Genomic DNA, 14897 nt, shown 5'->3' with positions numbered 1-14897 from the left:
GATACTTTACGAGAAATCTATCAGTGCAGCCATCTACCGAAAAAATAATGGATTTCTTTTTCCCCAAACTAATATATATTATAAATCGTAATAATATTTGCAAGAATTATGCTCTGGCAATTTCTATCGAATCCTATGCATTGCACTCAATATTAACGAACCTTATCGTCATCATTCTTACATATATATTACATAGGCGTATATAAGCCTTTCTTCTCTCTGATTTTTCTGTGATAAAGTGTTGTTATAATAAAATATTTATAAACTTGAAAATTTGCTTCGACGATCTTAAAGATGGGCGACTAAAAATGACTTTCAATAATCTCCCTGTCTCTTTATTACTTGGACTAATTACTTTAAAACTTAAAATATCAGTAATTGATGTAAAGCAAACCTATCACATTTGATTTTCAGTTAATCTCTCGATAAACGCTTTAATTAACCCAACAAGTAGTAATGCGATACCTGCATACGTTCTGAAGTGATTTTCTTCATTAGATATAAACAATTCAGAAAGTTTCTTCTTAATTGCACGCATAAGTGTCTTTTCCATCGAATCGTAAAATATCACTAAACTAAGAAGAGATCTTACTACAGATTTCATTTTATCAGTAATAATGTTTTCCATCATTTTTTTTATTCGTGAGAGTTTCAACCTCGAATGACGACAAACTTGGAAACATGACTAACACAATTCGGAATATTATGCTAAGCAATACCTTATAACGAGTTTATTTATAAGCTAAACGTTTTACCAAATTCTTCGATAGGTCTTCGGCGATAAGATTTTATCTCAGTCACTTGTTTATCGGCATAAGATATGAAAAGGCTCCGGCACAGATTGTGGACAATCACAACGTACAAAAGTCGCCATTAATACTATATATATATATATATATATATATATAGCAGTTACTCTAATTGTATTATAATAGATTCAATTTTTTCTCTAGCAAATTTAATTTTAATAAGTTCCTACAAAATATAATTAATTATGTTTCAAATTGATTAAATTGGTCAAATTCTTAAACTTCCGTTCATAGAAGATATCCTTGAAAAAGTAAAACTTTATACAACAAATAGGTGTAATTTTTAATAATCGTCATTACATAAAAGCAATCTTATCAAAGGTTCTCAACAAAATTTGCGCTCAATTATCTTCGTTTTAGTTTTCTTGTGCAAAATTCAAGTGAAGATGTATACTGACAATAAAAAAAATAAAAAACAATACCAAGTGTTTGGGTGTCGTCCTCAGCATTTTGGATTGAAACGAAATTCGCTGAGAAGTGCCTAAAAGAAATCCTTACACCTTACAGTGGTTAGAAGTTCTTGAGCCTCTTCTGTGAGCTCATTTAAATTGGCTAAAATTACAATAACCCTAAGCTTACAAAGCTTTTTTTTTTTATTTTAAATAAAATGAATCCTACCACGAAATGACTCTTAGTCACTTATGAGAGCCGTGAAAATAATTATTGGAAATTTTCTAATTTTTGTTCACAGTTTACGTTCATTTATTTATCCAAACAAGTTATATATGAACATAAATTATTGCACACAGGGTTTATATATTTTAATATTGCATGTTATAAATATTAAAATCAATTCGATAGATAGGACAAAATGTATTCACGGTTTGCATAAAGTTTCATTCAGTTCATAACTCGAGAAGAAATTATCGAATGTCATACTACGGTTACTATTCTCAAATAGCACGCATAGGCCTCCACTCATCTCTGTCCCAAATTTTGTACTCGATTGAGTCCTTACTACCCCACGCGAACAGGATTTCTTTCTGATTGTACACCCGCGAGAAAAGGATTAACTTCGAGATCACGGCCAGTGTTAATTGTTAATTTAAACTAAATAAAGACAGAAAAGAAAAGTTATATTCGCCTCGAGCCGAATTTCGCATACCCATGACCATTAAAATCTTTAGCGCGTTTTTTACAGTTTTACTTATAGTTATCGAAAAGCGAAAGGGAGAAAATTTATTTTTTACATTTTAGTTCAGTAAAAGGAGAAATTGTCACTGCTTCATGACACCCACCATAATTAATTTAGAATTGTCATCTTGCCACCTTCTTCTCTACAAGTCCTTTTATTTGATACCCCTATCGTTGGCAATACTAAGAAAAAATTAATCCACCACATCTTAGGTTCGTTCCATCATATTTTTTTAGAATTAATCCATTTTTAGGCAGATATTATATCTCAATTTTGGTTATTTGCAAAATAATTTTAAACTTTCCGTATTGTTTATCTTATGATTAATAAATATAAAATCTAGAAAAATAGAATCTAATCACCTATAACTTGGTGGACAAATGGCCGATTTTTTCCATTTTTGCAAAATATCAAAAATATATATAGAAAATTTCATAATTTGTAGAGGAGTAAAGGACAAAAATGTTCACAAATTTTTGCTTAGAGAAACGAAATTCCGTTCACTTCACTCTTCGCTGTTGGCGTGTGCTCTGATCAAATTTGAAGTTGATATCCGCATTTTTGCGACCAGGAGAGCGTGAATAACACATACCACACAGCCACGCAGACAGGTGGATATGGCTTACTCGATTCAGAAGTTCACGCTGATCAAAAATATATACACACTTTATAAGGTCTCTGAAATTTAATTTTGGATATTGGAACCATTATGACAAAATGAGTATGTCACCGTCCTTCGGTGATGGGTATAAAAAAGAAACGCTTTCGCAAATGCCATATAAAAAAAAAAAAAAATCAAAAAATTTAATTTTATATATCAAATGTGATTTAACGACCCATCGTAGAAAGTTTAAGGTTAAAAGTAATGCAATGCGAACCAAAGTCAAATTATTTCAATTAAGTTATTCAACTATTTCCATTTGCGAATACATATATACTCTATTTCACTATACAAGATATGGGAAAATTAAAATCTATGATGTGATATTATGTCCGTGAGTATGTACGACCAAGCCTACGACATAAAGTGAAATGAAATGACTCTCAATTTTTTTTTTTTTTTTAATTTTTATTTGTAAAAAATTTCCACAAAAGCCCTTCAGTATATGATGAATAGAGAGCATCTTAGGATTCACTGAATTCGTTTATATTCCATTTACATATTTTTGTATTATTTAAAGTTTTTACATTTTTTTTTTCGTTAAAATAGGTTTTGGTTATTGTTGCCAATTTCTTTAAAAAAATATTTGTTTATAATAAATTTTTATTTATCCTATATAATGGGAAAGTCACGTTCCGGTTTGAAAGAACATTCACTTTGAAATTCCATTCAAGTAAAGGCTATTTTTTACAGTTACAAAAAAATGAAAATTATGTTAATGGAATTTCTTATGAAAATTTATTTCCTAAGGGGAGACCTAAACATTTGTAATATATTTGATAAAAAAAGGAAATCTCTTATATTGTAAATGATTATGATTTCATGTAAAAACAATAACCACTTTCCTCACGGACTAAAACATAAAACAAAATTTGTCAACAAAAGTTAAGTGAAACTTGTTTCATAAACTCTATGTAGCCGAAGGGTGATAGTATGCAAACATTGTTACTCGTATTGAAGCATTGCGAAATATGCATCGAAATGCAAAAGCACTCGATTTTGTTAACCATATCTGCACTTTTAATGTGGCGGGAAATAGAAAGTTCATAACTTCTATTGCCTTAGCTTAGAAATGGAACGGATAAATATATTGAGAAATTTTGCAGGTAAGCCTAATCTCTAATTAAATCATTCAAACTTAAATTAGAATAAATAATCTGGATGGTAAACCTAACTGAGTTCAATTCTCATATCCGTTTAATATATTCATAGTCCACAATCAACAAAAATGGAAACAACCTTTAATGTTGTTTTGACTAATCGCCTAAAATATGTTTATTAAGTATCGTATACTTAGGATATAATATTACATCTATTATGCTATAGTTATAGCTTAAATACTATATTTGTATTTGACGCACGACACATAATATCTATTACTATATACTCACATATATTAGACTATTTATGCTTACATAGCATATTATAGTTGTAGGTCTGTGACAACGTTTTAATAGAACCTTTTGTTGCTTTTTTCCAATTTATTTGCTAACACTAGTCAATACTTTTAGATGCTATAATGCCGTGAGCGAAAACCAAAACCAATATTCAAGCTAAATTGCGCGGGTATTTCGAAAAACATACAAATATTTTTTTTTCAAATTGATAGCACTGTGACACCCGTCTCTGCGAAATTTCGCATGATAAACGTCATTAGAGTTTCATCTGCGCGAAAAAGTAATTTTTCCGATTTTTACAATACGCGAATTTATTGAGCAAAGAATTTTTAAAAAATTTTGTTCGCGAAATGGGAAAGAAACGGTACAAGTGGTATAAACGGTTCAAAGAAGGCCGAGAACAAGCTGAAGACGAAGAGCACGACGACTGACCAGCAAATTCTACCGATGAACGTCAAACAAATCAAAGATTCAATTAGGGATTTTGGTGATTGTGTTGCAATTTCAAAAGGATCAGTCATAAATTAAATTAAAATATATTTTGGGTCTGAAAAGTGTCTCATCTCGTTAGGTCCCAAAAAATTACGTGAGGATATGATTTTTGAATATCAATCGGTCGTGAAATGCATTATTACTAAAGATGAGATTTGGTGAAAAAACCGATCAACCGAATATCGTGCAAAAGGCGAACTATGATTGAAAAAGCCGCTCCAACTCGCTCAAAAATCAAGGCTATTATTCAGTTACTTCGATTATCGTGGTGGAGTGCACTATGAATTCATTGGGCCGTGCCAATCTGTTAACAAGTGTTGTGTGTCGTTTGCGTGGAGTTATTCGAAAAAAGATGCCGGAGTTGTGAGAGGACATCTCTTGGTTTTTGCATTGCGATAATGCGCCATCTCACACTGCATTCGTTCTTTGGGGCCATTTTGCCATTTGCTTAAATGTATTTAGAATTTGACGCTGATCAAGAATATGGATACTTTGTGGAGTCGTTGAAGCGTTCTTTTGCATCCTTGTGCTGCAAACGTTTCGACAAAAGAAATGTACGCCTTACCTTTCGGTGGTAGGTATAAAAATTGAGCGTGATCTCTTACACACCCGTACACAGCCACAATATGGAAGAAACAACCTCCGAAAACTTTGAAAATGTTGTCATATTTTCGTCTGTTACTCTCTGTTCCGCGCATAAATATTTCTGCAAAACTGCTAACAATATGTTTGCCAGAATCACTTGCATGTTCTGTACAAAAATTATTTCAATCGATTTACTAGAACATCTACAATCGACGATTAAATTTTATTCCAACCTATTTTCAATTTATTTCCCATTGTTTCTCATTTATTCTAAAGCACATTGGATCGGATTTTATCGTTAATTATGAACGTGTTAGTAAATCGATTAGAATCATATTTGGACTGAACATGAAATGGATTACTTACTTGACGAATTACTTGTGGAAAGTTTCGGCTTTTCATCGCTCATTTTTCGACTATGTTTTCGTTATTACATTCAATTGATTGAAACCCTTTGAAAACTTTACGTGTATTCGTATCAATTAGTTTTGTTACTTAAATCGTAATATACTATTGTTGGCTGCGTGAATTTTGAAATCTTTCTTCTTTGACAATCAAAGAATATGATTTACATTTATTGATCGAGTTTATAGAGCAGAAGCATAATATATATTTTATTTCAACAGTTAGTCCCAAGAAAGCTCTTTATGCCATCATCAATGTCCTTTAGAAATTAATAGATGTTATCGATGTCCTTAATGTCCTTTGCAAATCAAACGTATAAATACGTTTTATAAGGATATTGAAAATATAAAATTGCCTCAGAATTTAATTAAATTGTTTATAAAGGACTTTGCAAACCCTGCACCAAAACACATTAAACTTGTGTGAATATATGCAATAAGCAGAAGGACTTGAGATAGCGTGATCGATTCACAATTACTTTCTGAATCGTTTTAAGTTTGTCTGTCTGTCTAAACGTCGTACTTTCTTGCGTTCCGCCTACGGTATTTAGAGTGTTACTTAGCAATAAATGCATGTACAAATTACTTGACTCTTGCTCCCCTTTGAAGTGATGCCATGATCAAACTAAAATTTTACTCTCCTTAAAAATATATGTACATGGGAGTTTCAATTATGCAATTTTTGAGATTTGAGTAAAGGGGACGAACAATTACTATTCTTGTTTATCTCAATATTGGGCAGATTTCTTTATCGTTTAATTGATAATGAAATTAATTGACTGTAAATAAACAATATGGTATCATTTTAGTTCAATGCTATTTAGCCAAATTGAATCGTTTCATAATACCAAATATAATGAATTTGAAAATGAATATCTATATGGAATATATAGCATAGGATATACAAAAAATTCATAATGCTCAGCATTTCTAACTAATTATTCCTTTTAATGTGAATGCTCTTTACGCGGTGCATCATTTCATTTTGAAATACAAAAATAAATTCAAATTTTGAGAAAACCAAAAACATCCAAATACTGCACACATTATGATATGAAATGTGTGTTCGGTGGTCTCAGGATATTTTTAATTTTTCGTATTGCGTTAAAATGCTTTTTCATGCATTCGGTCTTCAGTATAATTTTAATTAAAAATTTATTAAATATTCTCAAAAACAAATTTAAAAATTTTGTACGCTTTCACCGCAAAAACATTTCATGTCAGTTAGAGGAACATTTTGAAAAACCTAATTACTTACATATATGTAAATAAATTACAAATTACATCTATGCACATAACAAATAGACATAAATAATGTTTTCACTAACATATTGCAAAAACATTAGTTAACACTCATATTGTTTGATAATTCATCGCGTAACACCATGTATTTAGTTCAGTGGAAAATTGTGGCACGAGTGTTTTTTATGCCTAGTGATATAAAAATTTCTTCTAAGGAAAAATTTGCTTTTTACTTTTTATTTAGTTCCTTAAAATAAAAACTTATTTAAGAAACTTTTTTCTTTTTTTTTTTTCTATACAATGTGTTCTAAAACTAACACGTAAGAAAGTTATGTTCGGCGGAGGTCGAATCTCGCATACTCACTACTATTGTTTTCGCATTCTATTCTCCAAGTTCTTTTATTCGATACCCATATCGCTAGTATTATTTAGAAAAAAATTATCGTGGTGTCTATGATAGTCATTTTAAAATTAACCCATTTTTAGGCAGACATATATGTCTTCATTTAAGGAGTGAACAAAAAAATTTTAAACATTCGGTTTTATTTGCTGTAAGCATAAAATCTCAAAAAAACGAGCATAACAAAATTTAATCACTTGTAACTTTTTGGGGGTGTGGCGAACACGTAAGAAGTAGAGTGCTTCGTAAAATAACTGTGGAAAAGTGCAGTCTTTTGATTTCCGAGTAACTAGCAAAAGTCAAAAAATGTTTGTTTAAAAAAACGCACTTGCGTTCAGTTTACACTTCATTGCGCGCGTCCGGTCCAATCGATTTGGCCCATTTTCAATACCAAGAGGAATGGGGTACTTCAAGCGAGATCATCGCTAAGGAAGACTGCCAGCAACAACAATAGATTATATTGAACCAAAGTACTTTGAATACGAATCCGCTCTCTTGTCCACCTTATCTATAATCTTTCCCCACCTTATCTATAATCTTTCCGATTTATATTTTTTACTTTCATACGTGAAAAAAAAAAAAAAATAACAATAGAAGAAATAAAATAAAATCCCAAAAACTATATAAAAAGAAAATTTTTTAAAATAGTTGATGTAAAGCTACGTATAAGAGCGTCCCACAATTTCTTTCGTTTCTTCCTACAAAAATTTATAGACGGCATATACCATCTTGATTAAGTGATTATGTACTGTTGTCCTGGGAATGTTAGTGGCGCCCACTATGTGCGCACACTATATTGCGGACTTTCAACGAACGTACTCTTGACGAGGTCCGTATCCGTTGTTGCTGGACAGTCATCTTTCAAATCAAAATGACCAATACAAAATTTTTTAAACACATTGCGAACGGTTCTTATAGCCGTAGTGCAAGTTCCATGAACGATGTAAATCTAGTCTACAGTGCCCTTTGCACTACAACCTCTTTTAAAGCAATGAACAATAACATAACGGAAGTGTTTCTTTTTGTTATCCATATTGAACGGCGTAGAAAGCGTAGGTTTTAAAAGAGACTTTGTCACCAACCAAACATACTTTGAAAGGACTGCGAGACATCTGAACTCGATGCCATCAACCAATTGCATGTGTTACAAACATTGCCAGATTGAGGTCACAGATAGTATGGCGGGGAAAAAACTTATAGTACATCCCCATAGAAAACACACTCCCACACACCGAATGTTAATTAAGTAAAATTCATTAGAAATTTTAAAGGGGAACTCTTAAGACATTCTAAAGAATATTTCTACATAAAAATATATATTATGTATATACGTATGTTGTGGAAATATTCAGTTCAAAGCTTGCTAACCGAAGGGAAATGAATTTTATTTGAAACGATCCGTAGTTTTATAAGTAAAACGCATTTATTTAATTTGAGAAATCCAGAGCAGTGCTATGATGAGTGAATAAATTCAGTAGCACGTCTAAATAACTGTAATGTAACTTGATGTTTTTTTTTTCCCTTTTTCAATATTTTATTTTGATTTTTCAATATTTTCGATAAATCTGTAATGATTTTGCTGAGGTAGGGTATTGGTAAATTTGGAAAGAGTAAGGACTGATACACGATGGAAGCACGAACAATAGACTAAACATCTGCTTAAGACAGATATGTTACGGAGAACCGCTAAAAACTGTCACCAGGCATGTAACAGACGAAGGTTTATTTCTCCAATATTTTTGTTTTTGTATAGCTAAGCTAGGTTAAGGTAAAAATCAGAAAAAATACCTATATTTTATTGTGAGATGATATAAAAGTAAATTTTGAAAATTATACATAGATAAGAAGAAGAATTGGTTTACAATTTTATCAAATATACTATCTGCGGTTGAGAATAGTTTTCAACATCATTTTGCCATTGACAATTTCTACGAAAGCAACTTTGCTCTAAGTAGGCGTCAATTAGTTAGTTTGTGTTTATAACTGCGCAAAAATCCTTCGTTTCATTGCTCACTGTATTTGCAAATGATAAAAAAGTTTATTTTTGATAATCAAAAAAAAAAAAAAAAAATTAATTATTAAGAAAAATAAAAAACAATTTAAAAAGTTTTATAAATGAAAAGAAATGTTTAAAAACTATGCCTCATTATGTTTTCATAGATAGATCCCGTACTTATCAATGCCATATTTTTAGTCTATTCGGATGCAGTTGTTAGACTGTTCGCTCTACCTAATCTTGCTTGGGATCTAATGCGATTTTTGCTACTTTATGAGCACAGATTTAGAATTTTTCGCTAATCCTCGCTTTATGTGCAATCTGATGGAGGATAGAATTGATACACATGCTTGTCAACTAATTAATCTCAAGTATTGTAGCCGAAATTACGACCTATGGAACTCCTTTCACCTTCATTGCAGTAATTTTATTAATGTTTATCCTCAAATTTCGATATCGGAGTAGAACAATCTCTGTATTTTTTAATTTTTCAAACAATTCAAGCAACACAAAGGTTGCTTCGTTGTGCTAATCTAATCGTACACTTCCATCATATACACACATAGCTTAAGGGTTCACCTATTTTGATATTTTCCTTTAGTTCTAATTCTTCGTTAATTAAATTTTTCTTTTCCATTGCAACCTTAACTAAAAACACCTTTGCCAAAGCTAGCTAAACTACATGGGGACAGAGAGTGATCTTAAGCTCAGGCTGCTGTTTATCTCAAAGCTTGATGCATTTCTATGCACAGAAATTGATTCTATCATGTACTGCCAGAATCATTAAATCACATATATTCTCTTCAAGGAGCGAGATTTAGAAACCCGTACTCTAATATCAGGCAAGAGAAAATGTAGTCATTTATTTGAAACAAATTAACTGTTTGGTTAATTCACTTGTGCACCAATCACTTTGGGATAAGGGTAAAAAAGTTTGTCAATGTTTTTGACAGCAGCAACGGACAGCAGACATTAGAGATGGGAAAACCGTCTCATAAGCATGCGTGTTGCAAGAATTGTCAAAAGGTCCAAAGGTAAATGCACAATTGTGTTAGACTCATACGCGGTACATGGTGCAAGGCATGGAGTGCTCACAACCACAAATGAAAGCAAAAATGTATTGAAATTTCTCGCGCAATTCTATTTAAATCGATAATCCACGACTTATTCAGTTCACGTAATAGGCACCCTTGACTTTTCGCTTAGCCTGTGATGCTTCTTCGCCAAAGATTTGAGATAAGAGAAATCGTATTTATTATATTTACGGATATATATATTCCCCTACATTGGGAATTAGATAAAATTTAATTGTTTTAAGAACTGAAACGGGAAATTTGTTTTTTAAAAAATTAATTTATAGCATTTTTGTCCGCGCAGAACGATGATGATAGCCTTTAATTTATCAATCGCGAACTTTTGCTTTGTATGAAATAATTGTTGCTTTTATTTATTTGCATGATTATGGATTTGTGTGGGTGTCTATTTGCTTTGAGCTTATTTACATTGTTATTTCATTTGTAAAATTAACGTCAACTTTACCTAGTTGGTATTCATACTGGACCTGTTTGAATTTTTTCGAAAATTGTTCGTCATTTTAACACTGGAAGAAAGCGTAAAAAATGAGTCTGATCTGTGTGATCGTAAAAATGACCGCACTGTAGGGCAAGAACTGCGACAAGATCAACAACATCTAAATAAATTTTTCATAACTTAGTTGCAGATAATTCGAAAAAATGGTTATTCAGTTATACGTCAGGACCATCTGCACTTTCGGTGCAGGCATTGTCACCATCAGTTAGTTCACTAACACGTCTACAGTTATCGATAAGATTTTTATTTCAATTTGTTCAGTGTCAACTTTTTCAATGGCATCATTATTTCTATTAACAGTAAGTGGCCCAGGGCGCCAGAGTGGCCTCGAAATATCCGAAATGGAAGTGGATGAGTCGCTTTCTCTACTTCTGACTTAGCTGACACCTATGCATTATAAACACGACGAGTTTATTCGCAAACATTTAAAGCGTTTTCCCCCTTTTTTTCTTGTTTTTATATATAACGCAATCACTCAGGGGATATCCGATGTTCGTGTAACATGGTAGCAGGAAAGAGAAATAGATAGAGAGATAGTATCCGCAACCCGATGGTTACCGCTACCCAATCGTTAAGGATTATGCCTTTACTGGCTGAGCACTCAAAGTAAGACCAAGACCGCGAACTATGACTTCGTAGTCCCGATTCTTACCTACTAGACTAAACTAAGCCTACTGCTCATGCATTTATCTCATACTCATGATTGGGCAAAGTCATATTGTAAAATATAGAGAATTTTACTCAGATATTGAAATCATTTTGCTAACACGATTATTTTCATTTAAATTAACAAATATTGCAGAGTATCCGCCCATTTCTTTTTAATTGTATATGGGCGCCCACATTATAGCTTGAAAAAATTATTATTATTAACAAAGTTGCGCGAGTCTGAGCCCTTTTCGTTGGGAAAAATACCGCCAAGTTTTTCTTTTAATCTTAATCATTTAGTGCGAATGCGAAGTGAAAAGTGCGGTCGCAAGAGACATTATCCGATTATATTGAGTTAAAATCCATATTAAACATAGAAAATTTCTGGTGAACGCTTACGTGGGAGGAGGTGGAAAGACATTCGAACAAAATGAAAAAGTTGTGTATTCCACGTTTAGATATATATGTTAGTTAAACAAAGAAATCATGTATATATGCGTGGGTGTGCGATAAGTGCGAAATTAATTGAATTTATATTTTATGGTTTCAACAAATTTTCAGTCAGGATATTCTTTCCTTTTCTTTTTTTTTCTAAATCAGTCTTGCAAAAAGAGTATATTAAGTTTATTCCTCCACTTGCAACTTTCTAAAAAAAAAAAAAAAAAAAAAAAAAAAAACTTCTAGATGTGATTATAAGATATTTACAGTTTCATTCAGTCAAAGATTTGTACATTTAACTGTTGTAGTCAAAGTTGCAAAAATTGCTATAAATGTTTGAAATCTAAAACACAGACGACATCTTAAAATTGTCGTATTTTGCCCATAAACTCGGTAGATGAAGGAAACATTTTAATACATTTAGTATTTATTGTTACACATTACGTCGACCTAATATTTAATAATGAAAACTGAGAATGAGAATTCCCCCAATAGGTTAACTAATCAGGAAAGTATATACTGAGACTATTCTAATGATAATAAGTAGCTTTGCACGAATGACGTATGGCTGTTTTCAATACTTTAATGTTCTATATTAGATATTTATATTTTAAATGAAAAAATTTATCTAAGAAAGTAATTAAACTCTTGTACGCATATGGCTTATGAATATATTTTCAATTAATAAAAGGACTAAATTTCCTTATATCGTAGTTGGCGGTTATCTAAAATTCATAATTAACTAACTGCCTACAGCCTTCTTCTACTGTTTTTCTTTGCATTTTTTTTCATTTTTTTTTTTTTTTTTTGATTATTTTAATTACTCCATAAAATTTTATATCCATAAAAGTTGGCATTTAATAAGATTTAAAAGTTCGTACATAACTTATAAGTTTGTAGTGTTTAAAGCGTTAGTACATGCGGCCTCACTGGCATATGTCTTTAAACTCCACTACTACTAATTAACTCTCGAATGATATCGATACATATATATATATATATATATATATATATATATATATATACATATATACATTTGTTTGTAGATCGATATATGATATTTTATTCAAATTACCAAACCAACACGCTGAACCAGTAAGCATTAATGCGGATACGTATGATGCGGTTTATGGTGGAAATATTTATAGCATACATGTTCAATTAATTTATTTGCATAATTTTGCTGTCAAATTTGGAAAGAAACTGTCACAACTTTCCATTTAGTTTAAATTAATAAGAAATTCTTATTAAAAAATTTAAACAAATCTCCAGCAAATAAATAATAAAAAAAAAAGTCATTTTAAAAATAAAATAATTAAAAAATTATATTTGGCCGTGACCGGATCTTTTGCAATCCATAGCAATGAACCTAAAAAAAAGGAAATGAGTTAAGTTTTCACACTTTATGATGCTGGGTCTTCTTTGGAAAAGTTGGGTCATTTTTAAATTCTTTTGCAATCTTTGTAAAAGATTTCTCCATTTTTGCGAACGGAAGAATGTTTACCATATATACTATACATATATATGAACTGGGACAGAGATGCTTAGATGCATTGTGAATTTAAAACTGACCAAGCATTTATATACTTGCCACAGTTTTTTAAGCTTGCTTCGGTGCGTTATACACGTTTCTAAGAAATATTTAATGAATTATGACACACTATAAAATTGAGTAGGTGTGGCCGATTTTTTCAATTTTTGTACATCGCCCATAAAATTTACGTTCCAATTTTTCATTCCTCTTAATAAATACTGTCCTCATTTGTTACTTGTAGGCGTGCTCCTCGGCCGATTGGGCCCATTTTCAATATCAATCCGCGTAGAAGAACTTCCAATGTTTCTGCCAAATTTGAATTTGATAGCGTCATTTCTGCGGCCAGGAGAATTTACACAGACGGATAGACGGATAGACGGATAGACGGGCATGCTACAATCGCATCCAGTTGAACAGAAATAACGCTTGTCCCGAACCTGGTTGGCAAAATTTCATTGCATCACGTGCGAGAAGGGCCGTTGGAACTACTGAAGACAATATAAAGGCAGAATTCTCCCGATATTACATCTATTGAATTCTACTGTTCTTGATAAAACATATATACACTATAAAGAAATCGAGATTTGTTTTGACCAAAAAAACGAAATTTCTTTCCGAATCACCCAATAATTAATTAGATATCCAAACTTTGCTCGAATATTTTTAGTTAATTATGAACGAAAAAAGTTTCAATTATGCATCAAATATATGCATGAAGGAAACCCTCAATGATTTTTATGCACACTTTGTTTTAGAACAGCCATAGTGAAATGTGTATACCGAAAGCCTAAGATGTGCATAAATTGAGAGGCAAATATACCATATGCGCCAAGCACATATTGCAGTTATATACTAAACTAATTTATTGTTTATCAGGAATTGTTATTCCACATAGTTTATTCATATATTAATAAATTATACGATAAGCTTATATTATATATTTGTACATATTATAAAATTTTACCCAATTAAATTTTTTTACAATTGAATTACAATGAGTAAGACAAAGGGTGTCGACTTACAAGTTCAATAAAACCGACAGGTCTAGATGGTAGTGCTTTAAAACTTTAGTCTTAGAATTTGTTTCGCTGGCTAAATTAATAAAAATAGTAATAAGACTGTTGAAGATCTAAGTATGTAATATTGATCGAGTGATGTATACGTTCGTCCTTACCATTCACAATATTATTATTATTATTATTATCTTTTTCATTATTTCTTTCTCTTAAAATGAATAGTGGCTTCTGTCTATCTATATATATACGACTTTTTAAACGATCTTTTCTACCCGACTTTGAAATCACACGATTCACCAATAACAATGGACACACATTTTTACATGAATTTTTAGTTCTGCCTTGAATGCCAAAAAAAAAAAAATAAATTTTTTTAATTTTAAATTTGACAATCACTTATAGAAACTTTTCTCTTTTTCAGCAACGATTACGATATCCGATCTAGCGTCCTTGGCTGCGTGTCCGATTTGGGTCAAATATGCACCGTTTTGTTGTATGATTTTTTGCCATTTTAAAGGTAACTTCAAAATGCCTCTCTCATAGAAGTCCT

This window comes from Glossina fuscipes, unplaced genomic scaffold (assembly GCF_014805625.2).
Source record: "Glossina fuscipes isolate IAEA_lab_2018 unplaced genomic scaffold, Yale_Gfus_2 1, whole genome shotgun sequence".
In the NCBI taxonomy this organism is placed as follows: domain Eukaryota; kingdom Metazoa; phylum Arthropoda; class Insecta; order Diptera; family Glossinidae; genus Glossina; species Glossina fuscipes.
This window is presented reverse-complemented; position numbering follows the sequence as displayed.